This window comes from Nicotiana sylvestris, chromosome 1 (genome assembly GCF_000393655.2).
Source record: "Nicotiana sylvestris chromosome 1, ASM39365v2, whole genome shotgun sequence".
NCBI lineage: Eukaryota > Viridiplantae > Streptophyta > Magnoliopsida > Solanales > Solanaceae > Nicotiana > Nicotiana sylvestris.
In genome coordinates, this window is record NC_091057.1 from 3,165,094 (window position 1) to 3,187,086 (window position 21,993).

The window sequence follows — 21,993 nt, forward strand, 5'->3', positions numbered from 1 at the left end:
GGCATCTTTAAGAGCTGAAGGTTTGGACCGGGTATAGGTCTCGTTTGGGCCTGATTTTGGCCCAAAAAGGAAATGGCCCAGTCCGAATTCCTTTTCTATTTTTTGTTCTTTTCCCTTTTAATTCCTAGTTTAAATTCCGAGTTTACAAAAATCCTAAAGATAGATTATAAAAACTAAAATTATATTACACGGACATTAATTGATTTTTTGCAATAATTAACACACAATATCATATATTAATTAAACAAAATCAAACTTTAAACGATAAAAATGACAAAATTACCAAAGATAATATTTTTGTGATTTTCATTCATTTAAAAACCAAATACGATTTAATTAATTCCTAATAGTAGAATAAGATCCTAAATTTACACGCAACACATTTTTTTTTGTATTTTTAATTAATAAAAATAAACAATCAAAGACAAAGACTACAAATAACTATCAAAAAATTATACGCAAATTCTAAAAATTGTAAACAAAGATAATTTGTTTTATTTTTCTATTTCTTTTGAAGTAATTGTCGTGGAAACAAAAATCACGTGCTCACAAGTACGAAAACAACGCGTACCCAGTAAGTATCCAGTCTAATCTCGAAGAAGTAGTAACGAGAGATCGACTTTGACACTTACTAGTGGTCCAATAATATAATCAATCGTAGATTTATTAAAAATAGCAACAAACTCAAGTGAATCATGTAGTAAGTAAACAATAACTTCGATAATAAGAGATGTCCAAGTTCGTATTTCCTTAATTATCAATTTATCTCAGACCAGGAAATATCATTATTTATAATTTCAAGGCATGCAATACAAGCACGCGCAAATCATGTCGAGGTCGTACGATCCAATCCATCATAATATTTAAATTGTGCACTGCTAGAGGGTCGAATGACGCGAACCATAGATTCATCTATTACCCCGCTCGCGAATCATACATGCGACGCGGTCAACTATAAATAAACACATCAAAACAATCAATTAAGAATTCATCAGCGAAACAATTACCCAAAGAAATGACAACTTCTCTTTAACGGTCAAGAAAATGATGTTTAATTTCTTTAGAAATTCATTTACCAATTCCATATAATTTAGGCAATTTAAATTGTCAATAAGATTACAAATACTTCAAGTATAGCATGTTTTCGGGTCCTAGACTACCTGGACATAAGCATAATAATAACTACGTACGGACCCTCGTCACCTCGTGCATACGTAGACCCCACAAATAAAAGCACATATTTAATCATTTTACCTATGGGGATAATTCCCTCTTACAAGGTTAGAAAGGAGACTTACCTCATTCTGAAGTTTCATAACCGGCTCCCAAGCCCTTCCGACGACTCAAACCGATGCCCAACACTCCAAAACTAGTCAATAATTATGCAAACACATTATTATATACTCAAATACCCATTATAATCCTATTTACAACAATTTCCAACTCCGCTTGAAAAGTCGATAACATCATCCTCGGGCCCACGTGCCCAAATTTCAAAAATTTCCGAAGATAAACTTTACCCATAACACTAATAACTCAAATATATAATTTATTCCAAGTTCCATGTCCAATTTCGTGGTTAATATCCAAAAATATAAATTTCAAGGTTTTTCTTCGAAACCCCAAATTTCCACTAATTCCCCATGAATTTCCATGTTAATATCAAGATATAATCCAAGTAATTAACTTGCAATAGGTGGGAATCACTTACCTTGATATAGATGATGAATATAGAGCTCAAAAATCACTCCTAGGTCGTCTCCATGGAGGAAATGAGATGAAATGAGCCAAACCCATTTTTGCATACTTATACACTGCCAGACAACCCTTCTTCACGTTCGCGGACATCCCATCGCGTTCGCGAAGAACAAAATTCTGGAAAGCCATTCCCAAACTCTTCTAAGACAACCTCTAGGACAATATTCATAACTTTTCGTACAAAACTCCAAATGATAAATGGTGTAACTCTTTGAAAACTAGACACCAAGATCTACAACTTCCTTGGTTTGGTAATCTCCCAATTCCTTACTGATTTCGAGATATAAGCCTCGAAATTAAGCCCCGTACAACACAAATTTCTTCTTCATCTTTCCGGACAGCCTGTAGTGTATCTGCCGTAACATTTTGTACACAAATCAAAATACTAAATGGTTTACCTTTATAAAAACTAGACACAAAGGGCTACAATGTTCAGTTTTTGCTTATCTCCGAATTTCTTACAGATTGTAAGATATGAACCTCCAAATTTAGACATGTGCAACAGATATTCCATCTTCGCGAACGCGAAGGAAAATGTTCTTGAAGCCAAATGCTTCGCGAACACCAGAGGATCCATGCGAACGTAAAGAATAACACCATACACCAGCATCAGCTATTACAAAACAGCCCCAAATGATCTGAAACCACCCCAAAACACACACGATCTCCCCAGGGCCCCGTCCAATCACACAAACCAGTCACATAACATAACACAGACCTTCTCGAGTCCTCAAATCACATTAGACAACATCAAAATCTTGAATCGCACCCTAATTCAAGCTTAATGAACTTTAAAACTTCAAACTTCTACATTTGATGTCGAAACCTATCAAATCACGTCCCATTGACCTCAAATTTTGCACACAAGTCACATTCGACATTACAGACTTACTTCAACTTCCGAAATTTTAAATACGACCCTGATATCAAAAAGTTCACTTCTGGTCAAACTTCTCAAAAACCTTCAAATTTCTAAGTTTTGCCAATGAACCCAAAATGACCTACGAACCTTCGAATCCACTTCCGGACATGCTCTAAATACCAGAATCACCATACGAAGCTATTCCCAGACTCAAAATCCCAAACAGACATCGATAACATTGAAATGCACTGCAACCCAAATTTATGAAATTCTTCCAAAATGCTAACTTCCACAATAGGGCCGAAATGCTCATGGGTCATCCAAAAACCAATCCAGATATACGCCCAAGTCCAAAATCATCATACGAACCTATTGGAACCTTCAAATCCTGACTTCGAGGTCATTTACTCAAAAATCAAACCTTTGTCAAAACACTCAGTTTAAAGCTTCCGAATGAGAATTTTCTCTCCAAATAAACTCCGAACTTCCCAAAATTGAATTTCAACCATGCGTGCAAGTAATAATGCCTGAAGTGAAGCTACTCATAGCCTCAAACTTCCAAATGATGAACTAGAGCTCAAAACAACCGGCCGGGTCATTACACTTTCCTCCTTGATCACTCATTTATGCTATGAGGACGGGGTGGCGAAGAGGACTACAGAGAAGGAAAAGAACCCCAAGAAGCTTATTCATCTAATGGTGAGAAAGGGAGCTGGGAATGTACAAAGAAAAAGAAAGATTGATGTCGCATCTCCCTCATTTGGTCAGTTTCCTGACACGATTATTGTGATTCTCGATTCTCTCGCAGATGCCATAGGGACTTGTACAACTATTGTACTACTTGAGCAGGGACCTCTCACACTAAAGTATATCTCTCGTCCAATCTATGTCATGGAGACACAGGTCCGCCATCTTGTAGCTGATCTCCCTTCTGGACCATCTGGAGAAAGCACTCTACAGGTCTACCTGGCAAAGCAAAGGTTCCATCTTTGACAAATGTTGCTAAGGAGAAGCAAGCCATTAAAGCCAAATTAGGTATGATTGATCAGAGGTAGTTGAAGCAGAGAGAACATTAAAATAAGAAAAAAAAGTTCTTGACAAAGATGATGAGCACACTGAGGAAATTTTGTGGATCAGATGGCGGTGACAAGGATGACTTGGAGCTCGCATTTCCCAATACCTCCAGCTCGGAATGATGCAGTTTCAGGGAACACCTCTTTCATTTTATCTTTCTTTGTTTAGTTGCATTGAGGACAGTTCAACACTTTAGGTTGGGTGTGGCTCATTTATATGTGATGATGTAAGTGGATCATGATCATGAACTTATGAACTTGTATAGGTTGGGTGTGGCTCATATCTAGCCACAAACAACTCTATAAAATCAACACAAGCTATCGAAATCAATTCCATATGAAAATGATAAGTTCTTTAACAAAAGTTAAAAATTCAAATCAAAAGGTCAACCCCAAGTCCACATCTCTGAATCCAACAAAATTAAGAAAATCTAAACACCCATTCAACCACGAGTCTAACCTTACAAAAATTACTGAATTCTGATCACAACTCGACCTTCAAATCCTCAAATTTAAGCCAATGAAGTTTTTACAATTCTTTCTCAATTTTCAACCCAAACACTAATTAAATGATTAAAATAATAATATATTTATGTATATTAACCAATCCGAGTTAGAATCATTTACCCCAATCAATTCCTTGAAACTCCCACTAAGAATTGCCTCAATTTGAGGTCCCAAAGTCTAATTATGAAATATAACTCTAACCTTCGTTTTTTATATTTAAAAGTCTGCCTAGATGCTCTTCTTCACGATCACGGGAAATGTTTCGCGATCGCAAAGCACAAACTCACAGGCTACAAAATTAACTCTCCGCGAACGTGGAATCCCACGTACGAACGCGATTCACAGTCTTCTCAAGCTACGCGATCGCGGAACTATTCACGTGATCATGAAGAACAATTCGTGTGGACTCCCAGTCTCCTCCTTACTTCTTTGCAAACGCAGCCCAACATACGCGTTCATGATTCACTAAATGCCAAAGCTCCGCGATTGGAGGCCTCATCTCGCGATCGCATTGAAAAATCTACCACCAGTGCCAAACAACTCTTCGCGATCGCGATACCCTACTCGCGATCGCGTATAAAGAAACCAGCAATAGAAATTAGCAGTTCTTCAAAGTTTCAAAATGCACCTATCATGATATCATTATTCAAATCACACCCAAGGCCCCTGGGACTTCTACCAAACATATCAAAAAGTCCTAAAATATCATATGAACTCGCCCAAAGTGTCAAATTACATCAAACAATATTAAAACTACGAATCGCGCATCGATTCAAGCTTAATAAACTTATGAACTTCTAACTTCCAAAACTAATGTCGAAAACCAAACCTTCTACGATGAACCTCAAATTATACACACAATTCATGAATGACACTACGGGCCTATTCCAACTTCTGAAACCAAAATTTGAGCCCAATAACTACAAAGTCAACTCTCGGTCAAACTTCTCAACTCTCGGAACTTCTATTTTTCCAACTTTCAACAACTCAAGCCAAAAAACATCTACAGACCTCCAAATTAATATTCGGACACACTCTTAAGTCCAAGATCACCATACGGAACTACCAGACTCGTCAAAAATCCATTATGGAGTTATTTATGTATAAGTCAATATCCGGTCAACTTTTTTAACTTAGGCTTCGAACCTTAGGACTAAGTGTCCCAATTCATTCCGAAACATCCTCAGAACCAAATCAACCAACCCACCAAGTTACATAACAACAAACAAACACAAAATAAGCAATAAATGGGGGAACGGGACTACATAACTAAAAATAACCGGTCGAGTCATTATAGTTCTTTGGGAACTACTTCTTGTATGACGGGTTAATGATATAGTCTTTGATCCGAATTTTCTTCTTGAACAATGCCAGGTATAAAAGTTGTTCCCCAGTACTGACAATAACAATTACAGGAATATTAAAATGTTCCTCTTCAAAGGCAAAATCCTTAACTCTCTCTTCCCCCACAAACTCAAGATCCTCAAAGAACCTCACCTTATTAAAAAAAGTAGTCTTAGTAGTGGGATAAAAGTTCTGAAAAATTAAGGAGATAAAAATATTATTGGACAGAAGTTTCTTAATTCCTCTTTAGAGATACGACCTAATCTCCGGTGCAATAAATAAGCTGACTACGGGATGGTTAAATTACCCTTATTACCAGTTATGTGAACATGCAAGGTTCATTGAAGGAAACAATCATATCAAGTAAGTATTGATTATTGTAACTTGATAAAGAACCGGGACCAACCAATTTTGAATTATGAAAGAGACTATTTTTTTTATTTTCAAATAAATATAAATAACCAAACTTATCTAATACAGAAACAGAAATCAAATCGCATCAAAAAATGACGCAACATAAGTCTTGTTCAAATTCAAATAAAGTCGGCTCTTAACAACTTCTAAAATTTCCAATTGCTTCGACTTCCACCAACTTGCTATCACCATTGTATATGTATCTTTCACCATTATTACGCTTTCGATAGTTCAGGCAACCCTGCATAGACATAGTGATATGAGTTATTTTACTGAAATCTCTCCATCATTTGTGTCTTGGTACCGAAGTCAAATTAACCTTCGAACAAATAAAATTAAGAGGTGTACCTTTCTTTGCACGCCATGTGTGATAGTTGGTACAATCCTTCCTATTATGACCTGCAACTTTACAAAAGAAAAAATCATCTATAGTTGGTTCCTGATATTGTATCTTTTGTGCTGTTGTATCCACAACTTCCTTATTCTTTCTTTTTTTTCCTTAGGCACAATGGCTAAGTGAACATTTTCTATCTTTTCCTGGTTCAGTCTATACACAGTGAGAGATTAGATCATTTGGAGACCATGTCTCTTTCTGACAATTATAGCTCACTTTAAACTGGCTAAATTGTGGTGGAAGGGATATCAAAACTCATACGATATATTATATAGACTGAAATCGGCAGCAAATTATAATTAAATAACTGGAACTGAAAAAAAGTAGGACCTCGTACCAATAATTTAACCAACCACAACCACAATTAAATCTCTAACTTCATACACGAAAAAAAGTATGTGTCACGACCCGGATTTCCCACCCTCGGGTGTCGTGATGGCGCCTACTAATACGAGCTAGGAAAGCCAATTATTTGCACACTTTACCTTTTTACCCATTTTATATTCATTAACAATTGCGGAGTAATAATATTTAAATAGCGGAATTTAACATAAGCGGAGGAAAAAGCAATAAGCTATATGAACATGAATCCAATACAACTGTTTGAGCCTCGACTACCCGAAACTGGTGTCACAGTTTCACAGACGGTATAAGAATACTACAAATAGAGGTCTGAAAGAATTAAATACAGCACTGTCTTTGGAAATATAGGTAAGAAACAGGAAGGTAGATAGAAGGAGACGCCAAGGCCTACGGACGCCTGTAGGGTTACCTCGGGTCGCCTGATGAATGAGATTCAGCAATCTCACTGCGGTCCAAAGTCCACAACACTGGGGTCTGCACAAAAGAGTGCAGAGTGTAGTATCAGCACAACCGACCCATGTGCTGGTAAGTGTCTAGCCTAACCTCGGCGACGTATGAGGCTAGGACCAGACTACCAAATAACCTTGGGCAGTTAAATGATATACAGCGGAAAGTAAAGCAGAAAAAAATAAGTAAAGATGGGAGGGAGAAACATGCTTCGGGGAATAACAGATAAGAATAGATTATCAAAGAACTATAAAGGAATCAAAATCCAACCATTAACAAGAATAAGGAAAACAAAGGCAGATTTCACTTTCTTTTCACGTCTTGTGGTAGGCGTACCACCCGCTCCCATTTAATTATATCTTGTGGTAGGCGTACCACCCGCTCCCATTTATAATATCATTGTGGCGTATAACCCGATCCACATATAATATTGTTGCGGCGTATAACCCGATCCATATATAATATTGTTGCGGCGTGCAACCCGATCCATATATAATATTGTTGCGGCGTGCAACCCGATCCATATATAATATTGTTGCGGCGTGCAACCCGATCCATATATAATATTGATAACAATCATAATAAGAGTCCCGACAAGGGATCAATAAGGTCTACACTATCCCGGCAAGGGAGTCGACAGTATAACTAATCACGTCCCGGCAAGGGAGAAGCAACTATAACCAAACTCGTTACCACACCTAACTATCTCAGCTACAACCAAACTTGTTACAACACCTAACTATCTCAGCTATAACCAAACTTGTTACAACACCTAACTATCTCAGCTATAACCAAACTTGTTACAATACCTAACTACCTTAGCTATAACCAAACTTGTTCCGACCCCTATCACAAAGAATCATCAACCTAAGCATCCGTAATATCAATTAAGAACACAATGTAAGGGAGCCATAACTCAACAATAGCCCGGCAAGGGGGAAACATAATGATCTCTTCTCTTTCTCACTTTTACTTTACAACTCGAACCAATGCTCTAGAGTTTCAGTTATCACTATACTTTCACAATTCGTTATACAATTGGAACCAACGCTCCTCAATGTTCAAAGGTCACAATCTTTCCACAACTTTACACAACAAATAGAAATCTTCACCAAGGCATGAATAATACAACGAAGTCATGAAAATTACAATATAAGAGTCACGGTCATGCTTGACACTAACATATAGATACTCGGCACCATGTCTATACGTCATACTCAATAAGAAGAAAATAGCAAATAGGACACAACACCTAATCCCTCAAGCTAAGGTTAGACCAAACACTTACCTCAATGCCTCAGACACAACTCAAGTTTTAATTATAGCTTTACCTGTTGATTCCACCACTAACTTGCTCGTATCTAGCTACAAGTTACATAATTACATCAATAAACGCTAAATGAATCAATTTGAATGTATGAAAATGAGTTTTTTCAAAGTTTTACCCTAAAAGTCAAAATCGTCCCCGGGCCCACGTGGTCAAAACCCGAGGTTCGGACCAATTTTTTAAAAACCTAGGTTCTACCCAAAACACCCAATTTCCCCAATGAAAATCATTGATTTGAAGTTGAAATCATCTTAAAAGATGTTTATGATTGAAGAAAACTAGTTAAGAATGACTTACAATTGATTTGGAGAAGAAAGGTTGTTTGAAAAATCGCGTCTTATGTTTTTGGGGTTTTGAAAAATGAAAAATAACTGAAAATCCTGTCTATTTATACTATTCTCAAGTGCCCTGTGCGGACCGCACAAAATGGACTGCGGCCGCACAGTCCTTCCTGGGATGCTGCAGATCAGCGCCCTGTGCGGACCGCACAAAACCGACCATAGCCGCACAACCCAGTGAAAAACTGTGCGGACCGCACAAAACTGACTGCGACCGCACAGTCTCCACCGCGCACCACACGAACCTCACGCGGACTGCGCTGGCCCCTTCCTTGGTCGCACACAATTTCTCGCGGACCGCACTAGCAGGTTCAGAGACCCGCAAATTTCTCTGAACCTGCAACAAGTGTGTTTTTAGACCTAAGGCATCCCGGAACCTACTCGAAACTCACCCGATCCCTCGGGGCTCCTAACCCAACATACGTACTAACTCACTAACATCATACGAATTTATCCATACGATCAAGTCGCCAAAATAACCTCAATAACAACGAATTAAACCTCAAAATCCAAGAATTTTTCTCAAACTTCGTAAAACATCAACTTTTGCAATTTAAGTCCGAATCACGTCAAATGACATCCGTTTTCACCAAATTTTACAGAAATATCTTAAATCATATATAAGATCGGTACCGGGCACCGAAACCAAAATACGGACCCGATACCATTATGTTCTAAGCAAATTTCATTTCAAAATCCTTTAAACAATTTCAGAAAACAATTTTCTTTGAAAATTCATTTATCGGGCTTGGGACCTCGGAATTCGATTTCGGGCATACGCCCAAATCCCATATTTTCTTACGGACCCTCTAGGACCGTCAAATCACAGGTCCGGGTCCGTTTACCCAAAACGTTGACCGAAGTTAAATTTATTCATTTTACAGTCAAAACTTATCATTTTTCACAGACTTTCACATTTACGCTTTTCGGCTACGCGCCCGAACTGTGCACGGACGTTAAATGAGGTTTTCAAGGCCTCGGAACACAGAATTTCATTTTTAAACAAGGTCATCACAGCATGGAACCAAAAATTGACTACAAAAAAGACATCAGAAGCGTTGAAAAAAAACAAAGAATCTAGAAAGCATATGAAAACGCATGGAAAGCAACACAAAATGCAAATTTCAAAAACTCTAAACCCTATATTATTCACCAAAATAATAGTTTATACTTACTTGAAAGAGGCATAACGAAGCAAAAATTCCAAAACTTGAATCCGATTTTCACCCTCTTTAATCGGCAACCATTTTCGCTCTTAGCTAGTAGGGTTAGAAATGTTTTGATAAAGTGAATGTGGTCGGATGTTGTTTAGGTTAAAACGAAGGGTTAGTATCACGGGAGGGTCGGTAATGGGACGGGTTACGAGTGGATAGTTTAGGACTTGATTTTAAGTTGGGCCAATGAAAATATAACAAGTGGATTAAAAAGTATTTTTTTAATAGAAGGGTGTTAAAAATAAGGGTATAGCTAATGGAGAACACAAACGGTAAGTGCTTTTTTATTCAAAAAATTGGAAGGAGACTTTTATGGTACCAAATTCAATACTTCTCCCTAAATAAGGGTAATTTAGCCCTTTTCCGCAGAATTATTTAGTTATATTCTCCCTAAATGTGTAGTTGTTACGTCAGAAGTCAACCCAATGACCATCAATGTTGGAATATGCCACAATTTGCTGTCTAGTACAAAGATGGCTGGAGGAGATCAGACAATAATTTCGATAATTTAACTTAATGGGACAAATATGCTGTAGATAAGCTTTGAATTAGTCCATTATTAATATTTATTAATGGTAGGTAAACAACAATTATCGCTTAATTAAATATCTAGTGGTATTGTTAGGTATATAACAATTATTGCTTTAATATTAATAGTGCTACTGTAACTGCTGCCTGACTTTCGTTCTTATTGGTTGGTTTAGTAGAATGAAATACTATTAGGGTATACCTTGAATAGTTTAAATCAGTTTTTGGTCAGTACATTTTTTGCTTTTGAATTACTTCTTTTTGGGATTTGTACATATATGTACTATATTTGTATTTATTTACCCTAGCTATTGTTATCAAACTGTATTGCTATACACAAAGATTTTCTTTTCTTATACCAATGAGGGACAAAGTGCATTAGTAAAATGAATTCATTCAAAATTTCACTTCCCTATATTTTTTTTCCCACCATTTTTCATTCACACCTCTTTTGTTATTAATAAATAATAACAAAACCCAACAATCCCCCACATGAATGGGGAATGACTATAAACTTAAAGGAATGCACGGACGTGTGTGTGTTTTACATGCAAGAATTAATTGCATCTGGATAAGTAGGTTTCCCTTTGAACTTTTCATAGTGAACTTATATCGGATATACTCGGTCAATCGGTAGATTTGATATCTTTGAACCGCCGAGCTTTGTTATATACCTAGACAACATAAGTCACACAATCAATCATTAACCATCTATGGTTCTCACGGTTGTGTTCGTTTCAGCCATGAACACCGCCTTGTTTCATGATTGCTTAGAGGATGAGCCTTTACTTTCATTCTCCTTGAAGCGGCTTACACTTTACACTCACATAGGTGATTCCTAAAAGTATAATCCTAAAGACACACTATCTGGCCATATCCCGCCAGACTTAACAAATCATTAAAAAGCTTTAAGTTTTATTGACTCATCAAAAAGCCTTAATGTTTTACCTCCTTTTTTGAACATTGTCTTCATCACGTGAATGGGTTGTGTTACTGTTTACCGTGAAAATGGTAGCAACAATTAATTTATAAATGGAACTCTAAAAATATGTGATATATTTTTATGTTAGTTGTTAGAGTAGTAGATGTTAAAAGTATGAGATTTAACGAAGAAATACGAACTAAAGCGAGGTAGTAGTCAAACCGAGAAACTTGCAGCCCGAGCCTCGGACTGGTCGATGAAGGACCTCGAGATCGATATCTGGATCAAACTCGAGCTATTGGGGGTAGTCAGGAATGGGATAATAGTTAAGATACGATCATGCAAGGCTTTTTATGGCCAATACCTAGCAACACGGGGCAAGTCATGCCCGAAAACTGATGAGCAAAGTGCAAAATCTCAAAACGACCAGTCGGGTCGTTACAATCCCGCACCTTAGTTCAAATCACAACTACGTACAGGGAATCTCCTAGGATGTCGTCCCAAAGTAAAACACACAGCAGCAACACAAGAATACTCAATTAAGCTTAATTTCGTACCAGGTAAAACAGGTAATTCTAATTTAACATGCTTCACATAATTCAATTAAGGCAGTTTAAGAAAATAAACAGTTAAGTCAATTAGACATGTTTTTTCTACGCTAACAACACGAATAAATTGCAAGTAAGATGAAACAGGAAAAATAAACACAATTGAAATTACTTAAAGAAAATCGGATTTTCAATAATTAGCTCAAGTACGCACTCGTCACCTTACGTACAGGGAATTTTAATTATCAAATATACCAAATCCTAAGAGGAAGGTCCCTCGCACAAGGTTAGGCAAGCCACTTACCTCGAACTAGCTCAAATCAATCTGAACTCACGCTATTGCCATGAGTACTCGACTCCAAATGACCCGAATCTATTCAATTCAATTTCATAATGTAAATAACATTTCAAGTAACTGATTCTACAAAGAAATTCTAAGCTAATACACAAAATTAGGTAAAATGACCAAAATGCACCTCGGGGCCACGTCTCGGAATTGGGTAAAATTTACATTTCCAGAATCCTCACACTCTCACGAGTTTAGTCATACCAAAAGTACCAAAATTGGACCTCAATTGTCCCTCAAATCATCACTCAAAGGCCTCTAATTAGTCAAGCCCTAACCCACAAATTACCACTAATTTTTCATGCTTAAATTGATAAAAATCATTCCAATAACGAGTTTAGGGACCAAAGACCCTACCCCAATTAACTCATCTGAAAATCCCTCTTGATGAGTTCTCCCAAGCTTCTTCCCGTTTGAAAAGATGTGAAAAATAGCTAAGTTTAGCGAAGGCAAGTGTGTATATGTTTCTGCCCAGTTAATCCGTTTCTACGCCCTAGGACCGCACTGCGGTCCTCCTGTTGCGGACCAATGGTCGCATCTGCGATAATCACTAACTCAGCCTAATTCCGCACCTGCGACTCCCCATCCGAAGATGCGGTACCGCTCATGTGGAAATTCTACCGCTTTTGCGGCTCCTGTTGAACCTCCCCATTTCCGCTTCTATGATGTCAAATGCCGCTTTTGCGGCTCCGCACCTGCGGAATCCAACCGCATGTGCTGTTATGAAAGATACCAGCAGCTTCAGCTGCTTCAACCACTTCCAAATCCTTACGTCAACCATTTGAAATCATCCCGAGGCCCCCCGGGACCTCAAACAAAAGCACAAACAAGTCTAATACCACTGCCCAAACTTATACCAATCCTTAAAACACCTAAAAAACATCGACACAACGAATCAACCACCGATTCAAGCCTAAGAACTCCAAAATTTTAAAAATATGCTTTCGATTATAAAGTCTATCAAACCTCATCCGAATGACCTGAAATTGTGCTCACACGTCACATTTAACACTGCAGAGCTACTCCAACTTCCGGAATTCCATTCCGACCCTCGGATCAAAATCTCACTATCGAACCAGAAACTTCAAAATTTTGACTTTCGGCATTTCAAGCCTAAATTAACTACCGACCTTCAAAACACAATCCATTCACGCCTCTAAGCCCGAAGTCACCCAACGGAGCTAACGGAACAACTGGATTTCCATTCTGAGGCTGTCTTCACACTGTTCCGATTGCGGTCAAATTTACAACACTTAAGCTCTAATTTAAGGACTAAGTGTCCCAAAACTCTCCGAAACACAAAACCGAACATCCCGGCAATTTAAAATAGCAGAATTAAATATGGGGAAAGTAGATAACAGGGGATCGGGGCGTAAATTCTTAAGACGACCGGCCGGGTCGTTAGAATTTCCGTTATCAATTGCCATTTCTCACTGTCAACAACAGAAGAGTTCAATTAATGGCAAAACTAGAATAGTAAATAATACTGTAATTAATAAACAGTACGTAATAAAAAACAACCGAAGTTTTTATATACTGTTTTACAGAAAAACGATGAAGTTTTTTTGTTCTTCAAATCATTTTGTGAATTTCAATACTCTAATGAAGTTTTATATTCAAATCAGAATAGTAAAATTCAGATGGAGTAGAAAACCACACAGGTTTTAATCTCCACAAACAGAATACAAAATAAAATAAAAATAATTTCCTTAAGATTGTTATCAAACTGTATTGTTGTAAAATAAATAAAACAATAAATTTTCCGAAAACAGAAATAGAAAGTTAGTAGAAATAAATTCTGAAAACAGTATTTGAACTTCAAAATAAATTTTAAAAATGGTATAGGAACAAATCGAGCCCACTGAATACACAGTATGTCCTTAAGGAAATTATTCCCCTTATGTACCCGAGGTTTTGGAATATATCCTTCTAGGATAGAACGATTTAACTCACCGGAGTATTGGTGCCAAAAATGCCAATGAACAGTGAACCACTCGAAGGCTATAAAATACAGTGGATTTTTTGTGCAGAAGAAGAAGATTATCAGAAAATTTCGTAAGAAAATATTCTAGTATTTGAAGGAATATTTATAGCCAATTTGGTATTGTTTTTGAAAAGGTTTGCAACCTTTTAGAACAACCATAGCTATTGGAACAGGTTTGACACTGTTTCAGAACAGCCATAGCTGCTGGAAATAATGCGGGAAATGTAAAACAGATTTAGAATAATCCGGGAAAGAAAACGAACCGGATCGGTCATGGGTTATTCCAGATTGAATTTTCGTTAATTAATTTAATTAGTTAATTAAATATTTGAAAAGAATTTTGTCCAAAAAGATTAATCAATCAATCTTTGACCAAATCCGGAGCCGGAGCCGGAGCCGGAGCCGAGCCGAGCGACGACGACGGCGCGAGACTTGCCTTCTTCTTAACTCTTTAAGAGCTAAAAGATGAGCTCATCTATATATACACAAAGATTTTCTTTCCTTCTACCAATGAGGGACAAAGTGCATTAGTAAAATGAACTCATTTAAAATTTCACTTCTCTCCATTTCTTTTTCCACCATTTTCCATTCACACCTCTTTTGTTATTAATAAATAATAACAAAACACAACAGCTATTTAGATTTTAATTTATTAAAATTTAATATACAATTTACCACTTATACACAAATAAGTTTTAAATGAATAATCTTGATTGTAGCCTTTTAATGTGGAAATTAAATTCTACGGATCTATCTCCTCTCTCTCTATTTTCACGCTCCGGTCTCTTCTACTAATCCGCATGCGAAAGTTTCCGCACAAATGAGTATATACTTGAGAAACAAAGAAAATTGTGTCAGAGAGAGAATCAAAATTACCATCTATTATTGAATCCTCTGGGGAAAAAAGAAAGAAAAAAAAGAAAAAAGAAGATTAAAAAAGATAAGAGAAGTAAATTTTTTAAAAATTATTATTTATTTTGGTTGGGTGTTGTTGCTAACCATTAGGAATATTCTTTGAAGTTCATATCTTAATTTTGAGGGCGTTTGGTGAAATAGAATTATTTTTGGATGAATTTTTATATTGAAACTCGAATATGTATTAAAGTTGTATTATAATTATATGTAAATTGTATTTAAATTATGTTTTGTTTTAACTTTATATTCTTTTTATTTTGCTGTTGTAGTTGAAAAATAGTTGTATAATGTATAAATTATTGTACAAATTTTTTATTTAAATTACAAATACTTTCTTTGTACATAAAATTGTTGATATGTGTCAAAATTGTATTAAAGACTTTAAAGAAATAGGAAAAGAGAAAAGGGGAGGAAAAAAAAAAGAAAAAGAGTGTAACTGAATTTCCTAACTTAAGGCATTAATAATTGATTGTATATAAATTGTAAGCAGTCTTTGTTTAGTGCGGGAATATACAAAATTAGGACAATTATGATAAATAAGTTTCAATATTGTATAGAAACAAAAAATCCCTTAATTTTGTATGAAGCGTATATCATGTGTGTCTTACAGCTCATTTGGATGGTTGTTACCTATTGTGTTCTGTCGTATTTTACTTTAAATACAATATTTATTTTGATTGCTACTTAAATTTTATTGTATTGTAATTGTTAAATTCGTTGTTATGTAATGACAAAAAGTACCATTTTATGTAACGATCGATATGTGATCGCGTCATTAACTTATTGTTTCTCTCATCCTGTCATTCCTTATTATTAAATAATCGTACTTCATCATTTACCTTGCCTTTTTATATAATAAATCTATCACGTACCTTACTTTTTCTTTATAACTTTATTCTTCATATTGCTAGTGCGTGATTACATTAAAAACAACGACAAATACAATTTATCCAAACGGTGTATTCATTAAAACAATACAGTACAATACATACAATACATACAATACCATACATTAAGAAACAATATCTAACAACCATCCAAACAACCTGTTAGGCACTAATGTCAGCTATACAATCTATATATATTAAATGCACACATTCACCTTTTTTTTACCCTTCGTAAATATATTTTATGTTGGATAAAATTATAATATAACAAACCAAAGTTATCGAATTTGAACCAGGAATTAATGTCGATTTAGACTTAGGATTTGTTCACCAAAATTGTGCAAAGCACGTAATAAGGCAGCAATTTGCATCAATATCGCTAACAAATAGTGTCCAAGCAACTACGCTCAGTTTATACTAAGGATTCTTCTTCAAAAATTTGCGCAGCAATTAATGCTGTAGGACTAGGATTCTTTTACTGAAATTTTTGTATAATATCACGTTATAGTCTATTACGACCCGGATTTTCCGCCCTCTGGAATCGTGATGACGCCTACTAGTGAAAGCTAGGCAAGCCAACCGTTGAACAAATTACCTTTTTCCCATTTTAATCATTTAACACATGTGAATCATCAGTTTATAAACAACAGAATTTTAACAAGCGGAAGAAACAAATAAACCATTTAAATAATTCCAATACGACTTCTTAAACAAAAACTACCAAGAACTGGAGTCACAACTTCACAGAAGGTCTAGGAATACTACAAACAAGGTCCGAAAATAAATGCAACATTGTTTCTGAATTACATAAATGAAACAGGAAGGAAGGATAGAGGGAGACGCCATAGCCTGCAGGACTACCTTGGATCTCCGTATGGACTGAAGGCAGCCACCCAAAGCTAAGGTCCAAAAGCAGCTGCACCGGGATGTGCACACAGTGCAGAGTATAGTATCAACACAACCGACCTCATGTGCTGGTAAGTGCCTAGCCTAACCTCGGTGAAGTAGTGACGAGGCTAGGACCAGACTAACAAATAAACCTGTGCAGTTAAATCATATACATCAGAAAATAGAAGCGGGGATGTACAGTGAAGGATGGGAGGGGGAAAAATGTTGCGGGGAAATATCAATTAAAATAGAAAGACAACAAGTAAATACGAGGAACACCATATCTCAATTATCAGCAAGAATCAATAATCAAACAAGTGCACGACATCACCCTTCGTGCTTTTATTCTCGTCCTCACCATAAGAATCAATGTAAACTGCACGACATCACCCTTTGTGCTTTTACTCTCATCCTCACCATAAAATTAATATAATCGGCACAGAACTGTACATCGGGCGGCACGACATCACCCTTCGCGCTTTACACTCTTCCTCACAAAATCATACACGATATTACCATTCGTGCTTTAACACTCTATCACCAAACAATATACGGTATCACCCTTCGTGCTTTAACACTCTTCCTACCCAAACAACAATCACAAGCAATAGGGCAAGGAAGTAAAAAAAATTACAATAAAATCCCGGCAAGGGAACAATAGTTCAATAAAAAAATTCCGGCAAGGGAACAATATTAAAAGCATCAACGTCCCCGCAAGGGAAATAGGATTAAAGGCAACCACATCCTGGCAAGGGAGATAATATAATCAATCTCTTCTCTTTTTCACTTTTACTTCACAACTTGAACCAATGCTCTATAAGGTTTATATACAAATTATACTTCCACAATCTTTACACAACGATATAAATCATCACAAAAAGGCATGAACAATACAAACTGAGTCATAATAATCATAACAAAAGACTCACAGACGTGCTTGATACCAATGTATAGATACTCGTCACCATGCCTATACTTCGTACTCAACAAATAACACATAGCAAATAGGACACAAATCCTAATCCCTCAAGCTAAGGTTAGACCAAACACTTACCTCGATGCCACGAACACAATTCAAGTCTCAACTATCGCTTTGCCTCTTGATTCCACCACCAATTCGCTCATATCTAGCCACACGTTACTAAACTATATTAATAAATGCTAAATGAATCAATTTCAATGCATGAAAATAGGTTTTTCAAAGTTTTTCCCAAAAAGTCAAAAATCGCCACCGGGCCCGCATGGTCAAAACCCGATATTCCAACCAAAATCCGATTACCCATTCTCCCACGAATCCAAATATATAATTTGTTTTGAAATTGGACCTCAAATCGAGGTCCAAATTTTCAAAATTTGAAAAACCTAGGTTTTACCCAAAACACCCAAATTCCCCAAGAAAACCTTTGATTTTGAGTTGAAATCACGAGAAAAGATGTTAAATATTGATGAAAACAAGTTAGAAATGACTTACAATCGATTTGGAAGAGTACATGTCTTTGAAAAATCGCCCAAGAGTGTTTTGGTTTTGAAAGGGTTTGAAAAATGAGAGATTTTCGGCTAAGTTATAATTTTGCAGGTTGCAGGTGTCGCAATTTACGAACCACTCAGAAAACTGACCCCTTCGCATTTGCGGCCAAGTTCAATTTCCGGTCACCTTCGCATTTGCATGGGACCTTCCGCAAATGCGTTATCGCATTTGCAATTGAACAGTCGCATTTGCGACTAAGGCAGCCCAGGTCCATTATCACATTTGCGAAGCCTGCAGACCTGCAACATACCAGCTAAAACCTGCAACTTCCTAAGTTCAAATTTCACTCTGTGGCCTATCCAAAACACATCCAAGCCCTCGGGGCTTCAGACCAAACATGCACACCAACCTAAAAACATTATACGGACTTGCTCGTGCAACCAAATCATGAAAATAACATGTAAAACTATGAATTAAACCTCAAAACTCATCATTTTCATCAAGAACACTTTAAAGTTCATAATTCTTCAACCGGAGGTCCAAATCACGTCAAATAAACTCCATTTTTTACCAAATTTCATTGTTATTATTTAAATACTATAACAAGTTTGTACCGGGCTCCGGAACCAAAATACGGGCCCGATACCAATGGTTTCAAACATTAATTCTTTTCTTTATTTCATAGATAATTCAGCAAAACAATTTCTTTCAAAAATTGATTCCTAAGGCTTGGGACCTCAGAATTCATTTCTGGGCTTACGCCTAAGTCTCAAACGGGCCAATGAACATAGGGATAAGCTTGCCCTTCTTTCCAAATCTCATCACACCTTTCATAGGTGACACCCGAAGTAATACCTGCTCACCGACCAAGAATGCCAAATCACGAACCTTACGGACGGCATACCTATTTTGCCTGGACTGAGTTGTACGAAGCCTATCCTGAATGATCCTGACCTTGTCCAAGGCATCCTGTACTAGGTCTATACCCAACAACCGTGCCACTCCCGGCTCGAACCACCTAACCGGCGACCGACACCGCCTACCATATAAAGCCTCATAAGGATCCATCTAGATACTCTACTGGTAGCTGTTGTTCTAGGCAAACTCCACTACAGACAAGAACTGATCCCACGAGCCTCCAAAATCAATGACACAAGCTCGGAGCATATCCTCCAAAATTTTAATAGTCCTCTCGGAGTGCCCATCCATCTGAGGATGAAACATTGTGCTCAACTCAATCCGTGTGCCTAATTCCCGCTGAACTGCTCTCCAGATGTGAGGTAAACTTCGCACCTCGGTTCAAAATGATAGACACGGGCACACCATGAAGACAAACGATCTCCCGGATATAGATCTCAACTAGCCTCTCGGAATAATAGGAGACTGCCACCGGAATGAAATGTGCTGACTTGGTCAGCCTATCAACAATAACCCACACTGCATCGAACTTCCTCTGAGTCCGTAGGAGTCCAACAACGAAGTCCATAGTGATATGCTCCCACTTCCACTCAGGAATCTCAATCTTCTTGAACAAACCACCAGGCCGCTGATGCTCGTACTTAACCTGCTGACAATTCAAACACCGCTCCGCATATGCAACAATGTCCTTCTTCATTATCCTCTACCAATAATACTGCCACAAATCCTGATACATCTTAGCGGCGCCCGGATGAATAGAGTACTAGGAACTATGGGCCTACTCTAAAATAAACTCTCGGAGGCCATCCACATTAGGCACACAAACTCGACCTTGCAGCCTCAAAACTCCATCATCTCCTAAGGTAACCTGCTTGGCACCTCCATGCTGCACCGTGTCCCTAAGGACACACAAATGAGGATCATCTTACTGGCGATCTCGGATACGCTCCAATAATGAATAACGAGCGACTGTGCAAGTTAACACATGGCTAGGCTCAGAAACATCCAACCTCACGAACTGATTGGCCAAAGCCTGAACATCCAAAGCAAGCGGTCTCTCACTGACTGGAATGTACGCAAGACTATCCATACTGACTGACTTCCTACTCAAAGCATCGGCCACCACATTGGCCTTCCCCGATGATATAAGATGGTGATATCGTAGTCCTTCAGTAGCTCCAACCACCTTCTCTGCCTCAAATTTAGCTCCTTCTACTTGAACAAATACTGGAGGCTCTTGTGATCCGTGAACACCTCACATGCCACGCCATATAGATAATGCCTCCAAATCTTTAATGCGTGAACAATGGCTGCTAACTCTAAATCATGAACTGGATAGTTCTTCTCATGAATCTTTAACTGCTGCGAAGCATAGGCAATGACTTTGCCATCCTACATCAACATCGCACCAAGTCCAATACGAGATGCGTCACAATAAACTACATAAGGCCCTGAACCTGTGGGCAAAACCAACACCGGCATCGTAGTCAATGCTGTCTTGAGCTTCTGAAAGCTCGCCTCACACTCGTCTGACCACCTGAACTGGGCAACCTTCTGGGTCAAACTGGTCACCGGGGCTACAATAGATGAAAACCTCTCCATAAACCGATGATAATAGCCTTCCAAGCCCAAGAAACTCCCGATCTCTATAGTTGATGCTGGTCTAGGACAATCCTTGACTGCCTCTATCTTCTTCGGATCCACCTGAATACCCTCTACTGATACAACGTGACCCAAGAATGCAACTGAACTCAACCATAACTCAAACTTCGAAAACTTCGCATAAAACTGACTATCTTTCAAAGTCCGGAGGACCACTCTTAGATGCTGCTCATGCTCCTCCCTGCTATAGGAATAGATCAAAATATCATCAATGAAGACAATAACGAACTAATCCAAGTATGTCCTGAACACTCGGTTCATCAAATCCATAAAAGCTACTAGGCATTTGTCAACCCGAATGACATCACCAAGAACTCATAATGCCCATACCGAGTGCGGAAAGTTGTCTTAGGGACATCGGATGCCCTAATCCTCAACTGATGGTAGCCAGATCTCAAGTCAATCTTCGAAAATACCTTGGCACCGTGAAGATGATCAAACAAATCATCAATCCTCTACAATGGATACTTATTCTTGATTGTAACCTTGTTCAGCTGCCGGTAATCTATACACATTCTCATCGATCCGTCCTTCTTCTTAACAAACAACACTAGCGCACCACAAGGCGAGACACTAGGTCTAATGAAGCCTTTTTCAAGCAAGCCTTGCAACTGCTCCTTCAACTCCTTCAACTCAGGTGGGGCCATACGATACGGCAAAATAGAAATGGGCCGAGTGCCCAGAGCCAAATCAATGCAGAAGTCAATATCCCAGTCAGATGGCATACCCAGCAGGTCAGAAGAAATACCTTAAGAAACTCACGAACAACCGGTACAGAATCAATAGAAGGAACCTCGGCACTAGAATCCCGAACATATGCCAAATAGGCCAAACACGCCTTCTCGACCATACACCGAGCCTTCATGTATAAGATAACACTACGTGT

The 21,993-nt window shown here is 37.7% G+C and overlaps 1 long non-coding RNA gene across 1 annotated transcript; it reads right to left on the reverse strand.

Moving 5' to 3' along the window:
* Positions 1–5,953: 5,953 nt before the first annotated feature.
* Positions 5,954–10,216, reverse strand: LOC104216875 (uncharacterized). The gene is made up of 3 exons (XR_708604.2): positions 10,003–10,216; positions 6,307–6,363; positions 5,954–6,199 (listed from the first exon to the last, which is right to left on the reverse strand). It is a non-coding gene; the product is annotated as an uncharacterized lncRNA (long non-coding RNA).
* Between the last annotated feature and the right edge of the window lie 11,777 nt (positions 10,217–21,993).